Source organism: Harpia harpyja, chromosome 3, assembly GCF_026419915.1.
Source record: "Harpia harpyja isolate bHarHar1 chromosome 3, bHarHar1 primary haplotype, whole genome shotgun sequence".
NCBI classification, from domain to species: domain Eukaryota; kingdom Metazoa; phylum Chordata; class Aves; order Accipitriformes; family Accipitridae; genus Harpia; species Harpia harpyja.
The window spans coordinates 66,644,540-66,664,442 of record NC_068942.1 but is presented as its reverse complement, the minus strand read 5'-3'; the positions used below and the strand labels follow the sequence as shown (position 1 = coordinate 66,664,442).

The 19,903-nt window shown below is 40.7% G+C and overlaps 1 protein-coding gene across 6 annotated transcripts in view; it reads left to right on the top strand.

Moving 5' to 3' along the window:
- Positions 1 to 13,506: 13,506 nt before the first annotated feature.
- DICER1 (dicer 1, ribonuclease III) overlaps positions 13,507 to 19,903 on the top strand; it is a 73,913-nt gene continuing 67,516 nt past the window's right edge. For 4 of the 6 annotated variants that reach the window (XM_052783072.1, XM_052783069.1, XM_052783073.1 and 1 more), the window contains exon 1: positions 13,824 to 13,943. The gene's annotated coding sequence lies outside the window, so the exon portion shown is untranslated. The other 2 variants (XM_052783070.1, XM_052783071.1) reach the window with 2 other exon arrangements.

Sequence of the window (19,903 nt, the reverse complement as noted above, 5' to 3'; positions counted from 1 at the left end):
GAGCTCTAGTCTTCAAAAATGATTCTTCTGGCTTCATTTAGTTACGTAGGGCCTGACAGCTGTGGAAGAGGGGTGGTGGTGACTTGCCCATGAATCTGGCCCACCTGCAAGGGCAAGGCTAGAAATGCTTTTTCATGTTTTCCATGCAATTCGAGAGAGCTGGAGACAGAGCAGAGCTGCAGGTGGTAGAACACACTGACCCCAGGAATTGATTACAATTCCAATGGCAATCCAGTGGAGCAACAAAATCAGGTTGAGGGTTTATTTGGGTAGGGGAGTTTGGTTTTTTAGGATTTAAATTAATTTTTATCCTGCAGCTTTTCTTATGTTTAATTCACAGGAATAAATTGGGTGTGGAGAAGTGTGAAGAACATACATGCTAGCTCTTTCTTAGGAGGGATGATACAGGAAATCTTAGCCCAGGAACTTCTGTAGAGAATACCTGAAGAAATACACTTTTTATACGTTACTGGTGGTGGCCATCTTTGAAAAGATGTTCAAGAGGCTTAATAATTTTATCAGGAACAGATACCAGGGGTTTGGGTTTGTTTTTTTTTTTAAAAGTACCTCTCTGCTTCTGAGGCTGCTTCTGCTTCCCTTTCTCTGCTGCTTTTAATTACCAGATCATGTGAAGATTTCTCTTTTTTGAAGATACAAAAAATAATAGGTAACCTAATTTGCTGAGGCTACTGTTAAGACATAAGTGCATGGTAAAAGGACTAGAAATATCCTTCAAGTGCCCAAATCAACAGACAAAGAAATGACAGATGTAAAACTAAATACAGAGAAATGTTGAGAGCTGGTATTGACTTTCTAGTGCAACTGAAGAGACTCTTCTGACTTGTCCATAGACACAGTTGAGCCACTTCTGCATCTTGTAATTTTTGTCCACCTGAGTGATCACTTTAGGGTATTTGATTTAGGATTTTTGCCAGAGAAGGTGTACCTGTGCATTACAGGACAAAAGAGACGTCTTCAATTTAATAGCAGTAACTTTCCTCTGTGTGACTTTTAGTCACTATTTTTCATCAGCACATTTTTAGTTTCATAGTATGCTTTATGTGATTATGTCGTGTTGTTGCTTCCACCTGAAAATTCATAAGGTTGACTGCAATGTGCTTCATAAAATCAGGGTTTCATAATTTACATTGAGTGAAAGTTACAACTTGTGGCTATAAGTTTTACATATTTTGTTTTAGCATAAGGTGTGTCTCTGCCCTGGGTTAGTTTTCAGCTGAACTAATAGTACCTGGGATCAGGACACATCAGAATATACAGCAATTTATTTGCAGGTATTTAAAACCAGTTTGTAGTCATGTTATCTGCTGGGGTAATCCTAACCGTCCATCACACTTCATGCTTTTTGATAAGCATTTTGTTTCCCTGGGATTCCAGTTTGGAATGAAAGTGTTGACAGCTCTTCATTATGTGCCACTCTTCATAGGGTCCTTTGGTTTATGACAACTTTTTCTGAGCCTTTCTATATTAGTCTCTGGTTCTTCCATGTTTCTTAGTCTTCAGCAGAGATTATCTGGAGCTGGAATACAGTCTCTTCATAGAACTTTACAGCTATCAAAGTTCAATCAAGTAAAGTAAGGTCCCTTTTGTCTTCTCTCCTTCTTCCTAAGAAAATTAATCTGAATGAGGAGGTCTTTGGATATCTCATCTAAACAACTGACACCCGTAAAGAATGGAAAAGTGAATAGGAATGCACTGATGCTGGCAACTTCATTACACAGTATTTTCTTTCAAGAGGGAGAAAACCCAGGGGTTTCTTTCTTGCCTCCCACTGATGAACAGTGACTGAAACAGTGAAATGAGCAATTTAAATGTCAGACAGCAGCCAGCGCTTGTCTTGATCATCTCACCCAATGTTTAAACTGATGTACGCTTTCCAGCCTATCCCATTAGGAAATGGAGATTGTTTCTTCTATGCAAAATAGATGAAAAAAATACTAAATTAGTCCATGATACTTGGTAGTAAGTTGCTTTCCATAGTTGGGTTGGTTTGGTTGTGGTTTTGCTATAACAGAAGCAGTCTACCTTACTCAGCCATTCCATGGGTAAGAAGATCCAGGGTAAAGAGTTAAGAGTGATTATACTGGTATGGTCAACTTTGTGTGAAAAGAGACTGAACTCTTCAGGAGTTTTGCCATTACTTGGAAGCGCAAAAAATGACATCTGCATAAGCAGCAGCTTCCCCCACTAAAATTGACTTGTAAGCCTGCATCTCTTCTTCCACAGTGCAAGATCCAATCCCTCAATGCAAGTGCCCTATTCTGAAAACATTGCTTGTTGTTAGACTGTGTCCTATTCTGAGCTTACAGTCTAAAAGCCTGATTGTGAAGCATTCACTATGGCAAAGCCTGTTTCAATTTGCTGGCCAGAGGACTGGCTTGAGGTAGCAGAGGTTTTTAAGGCTGGTGGGCAATCTGTCATCTATCCATTTTCCAACAGATATGTGCACTGTCTGAATCAGGAAGTTTTCCCTGAATTTTTGCCTGAGTTTTTGAAAAATGCTAAGCTTGAAATGACCACATTTGGTATTTTGATTTAGCAGCAGAATTCAGATACACAAGGGTACCAGTCTGTTAAGACCGTTTCTAAAACCCATTGTTGTTGAGCAGATGTGTGGGTAGCAGACTATGGTGAAGTGTAAGTGTCAGGAAGTGCTTGAGGATCACTGGGTAAAGGATGTTTGGTGTTCACAGAAGCACCATTAAAGACTGAGAGACAACTATAATAGGATGGTTCAATGTTATTGTAGTCTTGTAACTTAACTGTGAAGTGTTTCATTGTGATTTTATAGAAAGTGTAAGGAAAGATATGCTATTAAAGACAGGACCCCCCCTAAACATTTATGGTGCAGATGTCTTAGAGTTGAAGAAATTAGTTAAACAGTCACATAATCTGCAAAATGAATTGAATAAAGCCTTTGCCAAATTGTAGGAAATGATCAGTGCACAGATAGGGCAAGCACAGATTACAGTAAAAAAACGACAATCACTTTTCAATGCCATGAATATTTTTGATGGATTGAGCTCTAAAATGTTTTTTATTGAGTTTCTAGATTGTAATGAATGTGTCTACAGAATTTTATGCAAAGCTTCAGAGTTCAGCTGTTTTAAAATGATTTTTTTATATAGCAGTGATTATTTTATCTATATATTTAATAGAACTGTAAACCCATTTTAAGAGTACCTGTAAAATTCTATGTATGTGAGATGATTATTTATTAATTATGACTCATGAGAATGAACATTAAGCTATGCATCGGTTGTGTCATCCATTTGAAAACTGGAAACTGCAAACAGGCAAAAAGTTTTTAATGAACAGTAGACTTGAAAAACATGGGAAATGATTGAATACAGTTGTGTGATTCTTAAAGCTGCATAGCAGTATGTCGTTTTGTGATGTTAAACTTTCAACTAAAGTTGCAAAATATACTGAGTGATGATTAAGCTACTTTCTTCCATTAAAACTTCTGAGGCTGAAATTTCTACATGTTGATACTTGGTGTCTAAACACACTTAAATCCTCTACATCTTCTGGAGACTGTCAGTTTACTCCAGCTCAGTAGGACTGTAACTTCTTTATCCAAGTAGTGCTCCATCGAGTTCATGGGGGTACCATGCAATACCCAGCAGGTTTTTTTAGGGTTTTCTGCACCAATCCCCACAGAATCAGACCTTTAGAAGATTAATTTGCCAGTGTATGCCATATTGTATTCAGCCATCCAACAAGATAATAGTTACAATAGTGCATTATCACTTACGCTAGCTTTAAGTACTTGGAGTCCCTTCTTGCCAAGCGCAAACTAGAATGCATCCAGTGATGTGTTCAGTTCCTCTACTTCTGTGGAAGTCAATGCAACACATCTGTGTGCTAAGCACACACTACAGGATCTCGCCCTGAGGGGACTTAAATCAACATTAATCACATAGGCCAGGAAGTAGCTGAAGCCTGTGCGTTGCCCTTAGCGCTGGATCCCCTCAAATCCAATGTACACAAACAATGCCACTGACTTCAGTTAACCCCACTGTATATGTAACTTTTGTTTGCCTAAATTCTGCAGGATCAGTCCTCTCTCTTTTAGAAAGTTAACATCCACTTCCATTTTTGATTAAGAGAACAGCAGAGGGGAACGAATGGTTGGAAGATGAGGGTGAGGTTACAGGCTGGAATGTGGCCGTGAAAGTTCCCAAACTGCTACAGCAGAAAGCTCTTACCCTGACAATAGGTTGCCTGCTGTTCTCCATTGAGCTAATAGGTAGTGGATCTGAATGGAGGTAAAAAAACCCTAAGTTTTTGTCTTCCCACATCGTGCAGTTTTTTGTCAGGTAAGTAACATCAAATTCTTCCCCTCGGCATACCACTGCTAACACTAATTTACAGCTGCCCAACTTATGATTGTTCACATTCCAGGTTTGTATCTAAACAGGACTTGCAGTATGGCTTATTCCCACCCACACCACCCTAAGATCGTGAAGCTATTCATGCAGGAAGATGGGAGGTATATGCACATTAAATAATACGGCAAAGTCATATTCTGAGTGGGATAGCTTGCTTAATCTGTCCATCACTTGACACAACTCTAGAGCTCACAAAGGGTGAAAAATTAACTGTTTTATTCTCAAGTGCCACATCCATTTCTGTGGAACATCAAAGTATTTCTTTCCTCCTCTAAATGAGATGTGGAAAAATTCCTTCCACCTCAGTGGCACTTTTGATGACTCCTTTCCAGGCAAATGCTACTGCTGATACTGGAAAACAAGGACTGTGTTAGTTTCTCACCATGAGGGGAATGTCAAAGTTTATGTCTCTGAAACATAAAATTGGCCCCTGGGTGATAAATATAGTTCTTTCTTCATGAAAAGTTTAGAAGGGGCAATAAATATAATTAATTTTACCTCAGCGAGATATACTAAAACCTACCATTCCAAGAAAGGCTAGATCCTGGCCTTCACTGCTGTGTTCAGGTCAGGTAATACTTTATTCCCAAAGTAGTTTCATCACTTTCACTGGGCCTTCCTGGAATCGCTTTGATTCATGGAATAGATTTGCTCTGTGTCCAAGGACCAATTTGTACACAGAGGTCCTGGTCCATGGCCATTATTAGACTGTAACAGAAAATCACCATTGTTTAGTTAGAAATGGCTGGTCTGATTTAAATCACATAAGTTTCAAATTATATGCTGCTCATTTTTTGAGAGAAATAATGCAGTCATTTTTTAATGCCAAATAACTTACACAAGTCAAATAAGTTTATTTTTATTGTAATAAAAAAATTCAACTTCTGCTTTTGTCGTGAACAAAACATATTTTAGTAGGCATACCACTTTGTGCTGTTGTATTCTGCTGTGTAAAAAGCTGAAGGAAGTGTTCTACCCTTCTTGTTAAAGTTCTCCAGTTTAAAATGTAATCTGTAAAGCGCTAGTTTGCTAAAGAGTTAATAAGGGACTTCTATCCTGAAGAAATAGTTTGTAAGTAAGGAATGTAATATTTAAAATACATGTTTCTCTTTGGCAAGTGGTGAGGAATTATAGTTATTTAAATGACAACAAATGCTGGGAAGATTTGAGTGGTATCAAAAGATATTCTGAAGGAGATGCATTTTTGTGTACTTTCAAATACATTTCTTCTGAATGCTTTCAATCAGTGGTATGTATTGAATGTTTGCACTTGTTGCTCAAAGCTAATTTTTGTGAGAGAAATATATTCTTCTGTATAGCTGGTACAGTAGAAAAGAAAATGTTTTTAGAAACTGTTAAGCTGTAATAAGAATAGTATTTACTAGTGGATAGTTCCACTTTATTTTATAAAATCTCCAATTTTGAAATAAATGCACAGGCTTCCTGTATATAATCTGTTATCTGTGGGTTTGTCCTTGTCCTCCCAAGAAAATATCTTCAAACATCTCATTTCAGGAGAGATCACCATTTTGTTTTATTCTATTTATTTATTTGTTATTATTATATATATTTTATTTATTTATTTATTTATTTTCATGCCCAGAAACAATATTCACTTTTTAGCAGAGAAGATCTCAGTAAATGCAGCAAATTCATAAAGTGCATTGTTTCCCCACCTACCCAAAAAGAGACGTTTAATTTTGGAGGAAGAATCTGAACTTTTATTCCAGTCAACAAAGAGAATGAATTTTAAATTTATATAAAGGTGAAGATTTATTAATTTATTAATGCATAGGAATTGGCATTATAAAGGCAAGCCATGGGAAAGCTTACAAAAACAGTTCTGCTGAATTACAGATGGTTCTCACAATTCAGTTTATTTGGCCTGTTTCTATGTAAATGTTTAGACTTGTGGATTAGTAAATTACCAGGTGCAGTACTGATTTGTATGTACTATGTTCCTCCCCCCTACACCTTAATTCCCTTTGTAGTATATGAGGAAAGGAAAATAAAGTATGACAGAGATGCCATACAATTCAGAACCAGCCCCATGATCTGTCTCCTGAAAAAGATACCTAAACTGGACGTTGTGGTTTAACCCCAGCCAGCAACTAAGCACCACGCAGCTGCTCACTCCCTCCCTCCCCACCCAGTGGGATGGGGGAGAAAATTGGGAACAGAATAAAACTTGTGGGTTGAGATAAGAACGGTTTAATAGAACAGAAAAGAAGAAACTAATAATGATAACACTAATAAAATGACAATAGTAATAATAAAAGGATTGGAATATGCAAGTGATGCACAACGCAATTGCTCATCACTCGCTGACCGACACCCAGTTAGTCCCCAAGTGGCAATTCCCCCCCCCCCCCTTCCCCCAGTTTATATACTAGATGTGACGTCCCATGGTATGGAATACCCCGTTGGCCAGTTTGGGTCAGGTGCCCTGGCTGTGTCCTGTGCCAACTTCTTGTGCCCCTCCAGCTTTCTCGCTGGCTGGGCTTGAGAAACTGAAAAATCCTTGACTTTAGACTAAACACTACTTAGCAACAACTGAAAACATCAGTGTTATCAACATTCTTCCCATACTGAACTCAAAACATAGCACTGTACAAGCTACTAGGAAGACAATTAACTCTATCCTGGCTGAAACCAGGACACTGGATAAACACAGAGAAAGAAAATAGTCTATGAGGAATGGAGTAGGAGTGCTTCTTCTCCAATTAAATGTAAAGTTTGGTGGGTATCATGCTTTAGGAATTGTAAATGTTCCTCTGTTCCTTCTACAAAATCAAATCATCTCACATGCTTTCAATGTGTTTCTCACCACCCCTGGAGTAGCTGGTACCTGCCTACTGGACCACCACCACCACCCACCCCCCAATCCTTGCAGGTAGTAAAAGAGTATTTGTAATGCTGTTGAGAATTTGGGATATTTGGGTCCGGTCCTGTTAGCAGTGCTGACTTACAGAATCATAGAATGGTTTGGGTTGGAAGGGACCTTTAAAGTTCCAGTCCAACCCACCCAGCAATGAGCAGGGACATCTTCAACTGCATCAGGTTGCTCAGAGCCCCGTCCAACCTGACCTTGACTGTTTTCAGGGATGGGGCATCTACTACCTGTTCATTACAGTAACTTTAAAATGTCTAAGTACAATTTGAGACCAGTAGCTTTTATTGGTATTATGAATGATACTTAAGCGGAGAATAAAAAGTTTGTGATTTTTTTTTTTTTAATTTGGTTAATTTTTTGCAACTGACACTGTGATTAGGAATTTGCAAGCGGACTGCGGGGGAGGGGGCAAAGTGGGTCAGCTCAGAACGTGGGAGTAGAGTAAGCTTTTACATGAGTATGGGATCCAAACTTTAGTTCAAATTCAAACATGGTAAAAAATTGTTGGACTTGATTTCTTTTCACTGCTCTGGGATAAAAGTAATTCTGATAGAAACTGCAGAAATAATCTCCCTTATCCTTGCTGTGTAAACACACTTTTTGTAGCTTAAAGAAGATGCAAATGCAGCATAGGAAACATACCCATCTGGATCATGGCAGCAATAAAGAAAAGCACAGGGTTCATTTCAGGTAAGGAACCGTACACAGGTATGCATACTGAGTATGCACACTTTGGCTGTGGAGGAGCCCAGACCTCCTAAGGGTAACCTGTGGACATCATGCATATATTGTGGTTGGTAGTGTATCCTGAAAGCTTTTTTCTCTCCTCAGTGCTTGTTTTACCCAGTTGGTAGACAAAAGCCAGCAGGGGCAGGAGTACCTTCAAATTGCTGTGCAGCTACAACAAAGCCTTAGACTTGAGCTGTGATTTCTATTAAGACACCAGTATACAGCAATAATCTTTTCTTGAGGTGCTATTTCTCTCAATGTTACAAGGATTATTTCCAGGAGAGTTAATTGCAGTAATTTATGAAATGCCTTCTAGTGACTAACTGCATTCCTTGGTTAGACGGTACCATTGGCAGTTCTCTGTCTTTGCCAAACTGTACACTTTACCTTGGAATATCATGTAACATATGATCAAAGCAAAATGTATAGCTCCATCTACTGTAAATACTTTGAATTGATTATTTTTGCCTTTTTTATGACTGATCTGTACCCTGGGGAACTGATTTATCACTTTGCTGACATGTATTTTCTGGATGTTAGCAAGAATCAGCATAAATACAGCAGCTAAGTACATTTATACATTGCAAAGTGGTATTTCTCGGTTCTCGGGCAAATAGGAGCATAAAAAAGTGTGTATTTCAAGGACATTAGGAACTTTTGTTAATTACTGAATCACAGCTCTTTCGTACTGTGTCATTGCAGCTGCTTGTGAAATGCAGAAATTACATGACTTGTCAGTGATGTGGATTGGAAGAGATTCCCAGCTATGCTTCTGCTAAGCGATAGCTTTCCACAATCAGGAACGGCAACTTTTCTGTTAGGCAGTAGTCATCAATGCTGAGTCCCTGCATAGTAAGAGTGAATGAGTTGATATCCCATTTTTTATACTGATTTAAAAAGGTAGACCAGCAATTTAAAGAGGTCAAAAACCCCACTAAACCAGTTAAAAACACTGAAGTTTCGCTTGCACTAGGTAAAACATCCTTATTTGGAGTTACGAAGTCTGGGTCACTGAAGTGTGAAAGCACGCCAAAAATTTTTTTTAAATAGCATCTTTGGGGGGAACAAAAAGTTTATGCAACCTAACACCCTTCTAAAATCTCAGCTCCAGTTTTAGGAATGGAATCTTTTCTAAGTAGGTCGTTTCTTTCTTTCTTCCAACTTCCTCCTCCATAATCATACCTGCAGCTTTTTCTCATAATATGTTGCAGGTGTTATTATTAGCGCTGTGGTTTAAAATGTTTGCAACTGCTCTTTTCTGCAGTGATTCACAGCTATGAACTGAAAAACCTGGTAGCCAGACTAGGGGCTGTTTGAGAGGAAAGTCTCAAGTTAAATTTTCTCAAGTGGAGTGCAGAATAGGCACAACCTTTCCTGGCCAAAAACTTGAATGCAACATGCTGGCCCATATTTTCTCGATAACTACCAGCTTGTTTCAAAGTGCATTATTGAAACAGTGTGTGACGCAATGACAAAACAGCACTATGGCTGGTATCAACAGAAGGGAACAACAGAGGTCACCATCATCTCATGGGAAGGAATCTCTTCAGAGTCCATTTTAGAACCTGATGAGACGCATAGGGCCAAAAAGCACAAAGCCTAGTTTCTGCTGGCGTGATTACACAGTTCTATAGCATGAACAAAGACAATTACTTGTGATGCAGTTATACTTTTTTTTAGTTGCAATTTTCCTCTTTTCTAACCCAAACACAATTTTTTTTACTCTTACGCAACAGGAAAAAACAGAAACAATCCCCCCATCCCTTACTGGTATGATTTTTTTAAAAAGGGAAATGGAGAGAAATGTCTCTGTTTTCTTGTTGTCTTACAACAGTTATCCCATAAAGTAAAACATAAGTATTTCCCGTACAAAGATATGGGGAAAGCCATAATTTGCTACATTATTACTTACTCTGTTCTGGATTTTAATTAGCTGGATATTCTATTCTTTTCATCCAATGGCCTGTTTCCTTTGTTTTTATAGTTGGTTGCATGGTTTTTACCAAACACTGAATGCCAAGCAGTTTGAAATAGGTGGAATTTTTTGGAGTTGTGTATCACACTGATGAATTCATCTTACTTTAAAAATCTTTCTAAGAAATTCGTGAAATCAACATAAAAGTCAACTTTTTATTTGGTCTTGAACTCTGAAGGTTAGCTGTCATTATACGAGCATATGACATATCCATCTTAAAATGGAGAGAGGATAGTGGTGATAGAATAATAAGGAACAGCACAAATTTTATCCTAACTGTGCTTTTAAATCAAAAACTCCTGTCAGCAGGCAGGCTCAAGGAGGAAGTAGCTGTGGAGAAAGACACCCTTTTTTTACGTGAAAATAACTTCCAGAATTCTCCTGGCATTTGTGTGCTTTGTTTTCTGTGTTTTAAGTATTCTGCTTGCCTTCTCTTTGAACCTACTTGAATTAGATAAAATTCATTATTTAATCATGGCCTGCAGAGGATTAAGGAGGGTTTCTTTCTGCTCTATTTTATGTTAGAAATAATCAAGAATGCCAATTTCCTTCAGTACTCCAGCTAAAATTGGAAAAATAGACCCATATGTTCTCACAGCTCCCACTGGATAAGACTGAACAGCTGCTCCTCTTCCTAAGCTTTTGTCACGGGATATAATTATTCCTCCATCCATAAAAAACCAGAAGGATGCCCCTTCAATGCTATAAAAATACCTAATACTGTAATATTTAACAACATGGGCATTACAGAAGATGTGCTCTAAATAGCAACAGAGGTTTGAGCCAAGAAAACACTTCATTTGATAATACCCTAGGCCTCTATATCACTTTTAATCTGAAATAATTTTACTGAGGTTGGTTTAAATGAACCCTAGAGTGCTCCAGTTAGCTTTATCTTCTCATACTGATTTTGTAGGCAGAGTTACATTAAAGAAGATGGTAAGTCCCTGATAGAGTGCAGATGGAATGAGGGAAGCTGGACCTCCAGTGACAGATCTTCCATTGCATATACACCACCTTCAGCACAACTTAAAAGGGGAGTGGCTGGCCAGAAGTGGCTTTGTGTTGCACTTATGGTCATCGTCGTCGTCTTTATTAGGCAGCAAGGATGATCTCCAGTCCTTGTGCAAGTATATGTGATCTTAGGAGACTCTAAATTGGTTACCTAGCCTAACACAAGTGTAACTGGTTCTGTACCTGCACACCTTGCAGGGTTTTGCAACAGGGCAAACAGGATCGGCGAAGTACAGCACACAACCAAATCCATCCATGGTGGGAAGGAGGTGCCAGGAGGAGGCAGAATGGGGCCACCAATGTATATTTACATTACTTAAAGATTTCCTTCCACAAGAGTGACCACATTGCGCACATGTGACTATACCTTTACATTTTTGGTGCAGTAATTTGTATGAGCAGTCAGTCCATAAATCTGACCACTCATTAGCGCTATAGGTAGGCCTGTTCTTTTGAGTTTTAAGTGTGTGTATCCCATCGCAATGGTAAATTATGGTAAAATACAGGATTTTTTTTTCTTGCACAAAAAGTAAGAAAACTACTGAAAAGTAATAAAGCTTTTGGACGTGAGTGGAGGACGGGGGGGAAGAGTTCAGCTTGAAAACTGAATTGTGCATTTAGCAGTTAAATGACACCAAAGCAAACTGGGGCCCCTAACACTAAAGATTTTCACTACTTATGTCCATCTTTTGGTACCATCCTTTTTTCCATGCTCAGAAAAAAAACTGACAAAACCAACCCACAACCAAACCCTTACTTGTTGGTCAGCAATTTCATTTCTCCATAATGTAAATGAAACCCTGAGAAGAAGGGCATCAAAGTAGAAAGGATGAGCTATCAACTCCATGGAGAGTAACAGGATAATCTTAACAGCTGGACATTGACACTGACAAACATTCACTGACGTTGCAAAAGATGAGCACAATGCATTGAAGAACAGGTAGGGTGATTTGAGTCAGACGCAGTTTTTTCATGATCACTTCCAGACACAGCTCTTTAGGAGTGAAGCAGTGATTTTGTGCTCCACTGCTATTGTAATTGATGACTAGATATTCAGCAGGATACTGCCATTAATTTGGGGATGTGACCAGACACGAGTGGGATGTGATTATTGCCTTCAGCTCTCTGACGATCCATCAGCACTTACACTAGGCCAAGCGACTTTCAAACTCCAAATTTGAATTTTCAACAGTTATCATTTCGTTACTTGCCCTAAGCATCTATCTGGTCCAGGCTGTGGATCTAAGTCATGCAGTAATCAAGCCTGGAGGTTTGGTTATTAGCTACATCTCTCTGAGGAGGCTTCAGTCTTCTCACCAGTTGCAAAGAGAATGGTGTTGGCAGGTAATGCCATGGGAGGTGGGAACAAGGGAATTAAAATTGAGACTGGCATTAAAATAAACTGTAAGGTAGCTCCAAATGTGCTAGTTCTCATAAGCTGATTCACTCCAGCCCTATGTCCTCCCTTAGTGACCAGTTATTCACACTTATAACTGAACCTTCTCCTACATCGGGCATTGTATGGTTGTCTTGTCATCTGACAGCCCAGTTTAGGTAAGTAATTTGTTCAGAGCTTTCTCATCATTTTATGTTTCCCCAGTTTTCCAAGCACACACCTTCCAGATTTTTATGTCAATTATAATGAAAATAAAAGTTGAAAAACAGCAGTATGTATGGGAGGCAGAAGAGAAATTGTGTTCCTGTGTTTCAGCACCACACATTTCCCTTGGTTTCTTCCATCATCTGTGGCTTAAGGGTTTTGATGGTGGAAGAGAGTTAACCCTGTATCAGCTGTTTAATCCAAGAAATTTCAGGGCACTTTTAAAAAAATTTAGTAGTAGCTAGTAACACCACTCAAGCAAGTGACTGTTGACAAGAAACTGGAGTGAGACCAGTGGTCCAGCTAGCCAACGATCTGCCTTAAACAATGGCAAAAGGAGATGCTGCTTAGGGAGTACACATAAACCCAACCACCTCCAGCGGTCCTTTCTTCTCCCAACTTCTGGGCCTAGCACCAGCAAGGGTTTGAGGGCGCCAGCTCCCGGGTGGAAAAGCAGCACTTTGCCTTTGGCAGGAAGGACACTCCTGATGGAAACGACCGCCCGTGTGTACGGAAAGGTGGGATTTCGTTACACAGCGATGAGAGAGCTCAGCGCTGCTCTGCCCAGACACTGTCGAAAGGATCACCTTTGTCCCAGGGCTTGCCTGGAGCCGTACGACACGACAACCCCATTCCCTCAGAACCATCTCTCCGTCACCGGCCTTGCCTCAGCTGGAAGAGCGGTGCCCTGGAGGCTGCCTCGGCAGCTCCACACCCCCCCACCTCTCGCCGGCCTACCCCCCCCAAGATGGCGGGTGCCACCCTCGCCTCAGCACTGCCGCCCGCCGCCTCCCGCGCGCGCGGGAGCCGCCCAAGCGCGTGCGCGGAGGGGGGGGCGCCGGGGGCTGAGAGCCTCGCAGTCCTCCGGCGGGGGGGGGAAGGGAGCGCGCACACACGTGAGCCCCTGGACCACCCGGCGACTCCCCGGCAGTTGCTGTATCCCGCTATCGTATTGGCTGTCTTGTGAACCTTTCACCTTTTACCCGGCTTTCGCTGCCAATCGCCCGGCTCCTTTCATAGCGTGGGGATGTGGAGCGTGTGAGCTGCGCAGGGTGGAATTCTCGGAGCGGGCTTGCGTTGCGGGCGTTGGGCGGCCCCCGTTGGTATGGGTGGGAGGGGTGGGGGAGGTGCTCCGCTTGCGTAGGGCCGGCAGCGCAGGGGGAAGGGAGGGGGAGGAGGCTGTCCCGGGCCCAGGTGAATGGAGGAACCTGACAGTTGGGGGGAGTGAGGCGGCGGCGGCGGCGGGGAAATGGCGGCGGCAGCACAATGAGACGCGGCCTGTAGTGGGGGGAAGCGCCGGGCTGGGTCCCGTCCGAGCAGGTAGGAGATGGCGGCCCGGGCGCGCCTGCCCCTCGCCCTGGGAGCTGCATGGCGGCCGAGCACGGGTGTCGGAGCCCGCCGCCCGCGCCAGCCTGAGCTCCCGCAGCGCCGGCGCCGGCGCCGCCGAGCGGGGTGGGATGGCGGCGGTAGCTCCTTCCCCGCCCTCCCGCCGCCGGGGCCCGGTTGGGTCTGCCCCGCCTCCGTCCCCGCGGCCGTCCCTGTCCCCGCGGGTCCCGGGGCCGCCAGCACCGACCTCCGGGCCCCGGGATCGGCCTCGGCAACTTCCTGCGGGCCCCGACGCCGGCAGGGGCCGGGGCCCGGCGTGTGGGGCCCGCACGGCGGGGGCCGCGCTCCGGCCCCTCTCGGCTTTGTCTCCTCTGGCTCCGCGCCCCCCGGGCAGCCGCGCTGGGGGCCTGCCGAGGTGGGTGCTCGGAGGGCCGGCGCTCGGCCCCCCAGGGCTGGGCGTCTCTGGAGCCCTTCTGCCGTGTCGCGAGGGGCTGGGGGAAGGCAATGTAGGGTAGTAAAAGAGCTTCCACTCTGAAGTGCTGATGTTAAAGGCGGTATCAGAAACTCTTCGCTCTTCCCTTTGCTTCCTTTCCATCCTCTTCCAGTTTAAATGAAGGCAGCGCATGGAGTGAAAAAACGTACTGGCAGCGTGATTAAGGCAGACCTTGTGCTGCGCGATCTTGCGTTGAAAAACAAAAGGTTAAAAAGACAAATATTTTTGCACCGGAATTTGTTGCTGTGTTAGGTAATCTAAAAAAACCCGAATGAGTAGGAAAAGGATTGCGATACTGACATCTGAAAAAAAAAAGGGGGATATTTTTTGTGTTTTATCATTGACCAGAAATTACTGTTTCAAAGAAGTGAATCTCTTGGTGCTTCAGTGAACTTCAGCTGCTAAAAGTCTGGAGGATGTTTGGTACTTCAGATGATCAGTATTTTTGATGTTAAGATTTTGAACTTCCAGTTATATGTTGGGCTTGAGTGGTGGAAGTGTGTAGGTTGGGATATGATTACCACGTTTAGAGAAACAGAACAAAATGGAAAATCAAAGCAATTAACTTTGCAGACACTCAGTTTACGCTATGTTTTAATATGATTTAGGCTTTTTTTTAAATAAGCCAGTTTGGATGCCCTGTTGAAGTGCAAAGTGCATGTGTATGTTCAGTAGGTTGTGTGGTGCTTGTTTTAACAAGTTGATATAGACACAAACTGAAATTGATTTCCATTATGCCATAATTATTCTCCTAAATCCTTCTCTTAAGAGGGTCTTTTCCATTGTCTGTCTCCACAAGATACGTTGTGGTCTATCTAAAAGCTTTGATGATGCCACTAGAAGTTTTCAGGTGGAAAGTGCTTTTGCATGTATAAACTTTGGAATAGTACTTTATTAATCCATAGGATTAAAAAACATTAAGTATTTATTCAGAAGTGCTGAATTCTGAACTAGCTAGTGCTTTTCATGAAAGTGTCTTGGTGATAGAGTTTCTGTGAAAGTGGCAGCTCAGTACTTGGCAGTCAAAAAGTGAATACTAGAATTGACAATTAATTGAGAAGAAAATGGCATCAATATGCCACTGTATAAATCCGTTCTGGAGCCATATACTTACTAAATTACTAAATGCAGTTTGGGTACTTTGCCTTTATCTCTCTCCTACCTCAAAAAGATTGTATTAGGCTAAGAGAAAGGTAGAATGAAAATTGACTAGGGCTTTTCACCCAGGGAAAGAGATACCAGTGGAGGGATAAGAGACATTATGAAACTTAGGAGTCATGAAGAACGTAGACAGGGAGCTGTTGGGTTTGGAGGTTTTTTTGTTTCCCCTTTTTTGAAAGATTTCTGTATCCTACAGATTCATAACAAGAAAGATGCTCCTTTACACCATGTGTAACTAAAAGACCTGGTGCAGCAGCATATTGGGAATGCCAAAAGTTTACAAGGAAGTTGAAACAATTAATTTGTAGGGAAAATCATCAGAGACTGTCAAACACAGGAGTATCTCCTCAGACTCGGCAGATATCAAGGTGACTGGTCAGTGGAAGGTATTCCTGCTTGCCCTGCTATTATACTCCCATGTCCTCCATTGGTTACTGGTAGAGGGAAGCCAACAAGCTAGAAAGGTATTTTGCCTGACATAATATTACACTAACGTTTTTATAGAAATTACACTTTTTTTTGAGAAATACCTTGATCTTCTGTAGCCTACGAGAAGAAAAAAAGTAGAACCTGCAGTTCAGAAAAACTGTTCTCATGGTTTTTGTGTACTCTGTAGATGTTTCTTATTTCCCACATGAAAAATTTGTAAAGTACTTTTCCTGTTTTTCAGAAAAGTTGATGGATAGCACAAAGGTGCTTTAGCACCACTGATTGGAATCTCACTACTTCACCCATGTTCACTTTCTGTGTGAACTGACTAAATGTGCATTGATCTGTAACGGAATGCAAATTACCAGCAAAACCAAATACAAAAACATGTGTAACCTTCTTAGAAGAGCAAGGAGCCATTTAGTAAAATGGATGTGGTAAACTTGGAGTTGAAATACTGATTTCTCTTTGGATAAGCTGTAGAATATAAGTGAGAGCAAGAGTTCAGGAAGATTTTGAAAAGGATTGTACGCTTTAGGGATGACAAGCATTATAGTAAGTGCTAAGACTACAGACGGGAGTTTTATTTCAGGGCATAAGCTAGTCTATCAGGCTGCAGGTGGAACATCAGAACATTCTTTGAGATGGGTTTTTCCATTATTCTGTAATTCTCTGTGAGGAAATCCTGGGTTTTTTTCCTCTCATGTAGGTGGTACAAACTAGGGAGTATACTGAGCTTAATAGATTGTTGGCAGAACAGTGAGATAGTTCCTATGTCCTAATGCCCATCTGTGTAACCACTGACCATCTGTATCCCATCACCTTCATATGTTCAACAGTAATTTCTTCAGACTCATAGCACAGAAGTTTGATGGGGTTTTTTTAATTTTTTTTTTTCAGGAAGTGGCTCCCTTTAAAGAAAGTAAAAGTATAATTATGGTATTGTATAGAACAGGAGCATCTATATAATTGTGTGCAATATGCTTTTAGAACCCTGAAGGCTAAGAATGATTGGAGTAGAGGAGAGAGTATGATTTTTATTTACACCATCCAGACGTCTGTCTTCATCCTTTAGCCTTTCATGACTTCCATATGTATTGTGATAAACCAGAAGAGAAGAAACCTGATATATAGTAAAAACTAAAAGTTCATTTTTTAGCTGAAGTTACTGCAGTCTTTGGTTGGGATTTCAACGTTCAGTGTTCAAACTGTGTTGATCGTTTGGGGTGGTGGCAGATGTAGGAATGTAACTAAAATAACCATTCTGAAGTACTTAATTTACAGGACAAAGCAGTGCTGGCTTTAATGTATACCATGATACTATATTAGGTGAACTCTTGGTTTTGGTAGTTCTTGTATGCCTTACCTAGTAATGTCATAATTTTTCAAGTTTGAATGTGGAGCAGTGTATCACAAATTCCCTTGTTATTTCTGCTCTATATTGCAGACTGCATTAGTTAAGTAAATTTTCCTTGACGTTTGTCACCTTCAAATTCCTGCAGCTTTTGGAGTTATGAAGCAGAGAACTGGAACTAGTATCAAGGAAATTTACTTGCGTTGTTGCACAGCTGGAGGGGTTGAAATGCCCTTCCCTGGTGGGAAAAGAAGGAAGAGCAGTATTCTCCAACTTCTCCTTGCATAAATACTCCTGAATCCAAGAGACTTCAGTACCACTTGTCATGGCTTTTACTTCAGGGCAACACACTTGTGAATCTGTGATCCTCGTTTTGGTTGGCACAGTTCTCTCTTGACCCTTGCTAGTATACGATAGTATTGTAGAAAAACTTGTTTTGCTCTCCTTTTTTTCTCTTTATGCCTGTGTCTCAGTACTTATGCTATGTAAGCTGGCATGATCAGCTTCTGCCCATGTTTTGCATTTTCTGTTACACTTCATAAAGGATTAGTTCCTTTGGGTTTGCCAAGTAAGTGTGCATTTATATCTGAGATGCAGCAAGGTGGCTGCTGACTTAAGGGATTGGTTGCTGAAAACAGAGGTGGTCAGGTTGGGACTATTGTAGCTGGCATTGGGATTTTTTTGTTTGTTTTAAATTGCTCATAAATATCCTTGTGTTTTTTCATTTGTACACCCCCCCCACCCCCCCCAAACAACCCCTTTACTGTTAATTATTAAAACCTGGTTTCCAGTGCCTGTCTCCTCCTTTGGAATCTGATTCCTGATAAATTGTCAAGCCATGTAGCAGCCTTTTCCTCAGCAGAGATGATAGTAAGTAGCTGGGTAGCAGTAAAAAAAAAAAAAAAATCAGTCTCCTTGAAAACTTAAGAATTTAGGATTTTTTAAAAAAAAATTTTTTATTTTTGAAAACTAGTTTGAAGTTTTAGACATGCCCACTTACTGATAGCATAGATTTCCTTTCCTTAGGAGGTGAGGCAAACACAGCTTGCTTTTTAAAGTTAAATTTGTTTGACTCCATTGAGATGATTTGGCTATGCAAGCATGTCTGAGCTGGCTAACTTTGTAATTCATGTTTCTCTCTTCTTTGCGAAGTCTGCTTTGTTTCTGATCTAGATCAAGTTTCTTACAGCTTTCTTGCAACTGTTACTGGCTTTTTATGATGACTTTGGCTCTATATTTTCTTGTTCAAGAAGAAATGAACAAGGCTTACCTACCTAAAGGTGAAGTTGCTTCGTAGTTGATAGTAAAAACTTGTAGAGGTGATCTAATGGTTAGGACGTTGTCTAGTATTCAGAAGACCTAACTTCTCTCACTGACTCTGAGGTTTGGCAAGTTAATGCAGGTGTATCTCTTTTCACCCCCTCCTTTGAGTTTAACTTTCAAGTGCTTAAATCAAAAATGGTTTTTAGATGTTTATATTCTGCCTTTGTACATTAAGACATTTAGATGTACTTAAGCTGACTTACTAATTGTGACTTTATGAATTCATAGTGTTCATTGATTATATTTGATCATCTTTAATCAGAATATTAGGGCCTGGGATCAATCTCAAGTAAGACTTTCAGTTCCTCACTTAAGCTTTGTTATTTCTGAGCACACAAACCTGTCTGCCTTGCTACCTCCATGGTCAATAGCTAGTAGGTTTTCAGATTTAGAAGTGGACATAAAATGAAAGAAAGTGCTTACAGTACAATTAAAAGCTTTGACCTCTCATTTTTTCAGCGACCCACAACCTTTTGCCATCTTTCCACTAAAGTTAATGCCTATATTGTCAATTTGCTATGTAAAGTTATTAAGAACTGATATGAGGTCTGTGAAAAATTTTTGAGGAAAAAAAGACTATGCCCTTTTCATCCTTCCCCTCCAGTTGCTTAAAATCATTTTTCATTACTCTTGCTGTCTAACATAGTGCTGTCTCAATAATCTCCAAGGTTTTAGAAACCAAATTACTATTGGAGGTGGATAATGTGCATGAAAAAGAACACTACTTAAAATAAATAAATAAATAAAAAATATTCAAACCTCTGTTTCTCCTGTATGAGTTCTGTGAGTCCCCAGGAAGAGGTGTGCGTATTCTTAATTTATTCTTCTTGCTACTTATGCTTTCCTGTTTCTGTGAGGCAAAATAAGAGGAAAATTGACCCTAGGAAATGAATATTTTCTACCAATGTAGTGTATTTTCTACAGTGTAGAATCAGCATGAATGGCAGAGACTGTAAGAGGAAAGTGACAGAAGCTTGTTACTAAGAGCCATGGGATTATCCTTCTCTTCTCTCTTTCTCATTATTTCTACAGTCACTGTAAGCAAGGTCTGCATTTTCTGTTCACTTAGGAAAATTAAACAAAATCCCATGGACAGTCTTATAATTTTTTACTAGTTGTAAAAACAAAAAAAAAAAAAGAGGAGGGGGGTGTGGGTAGTTTCTTCATTGTTTCCAAAGAATATTGAACTCTGTC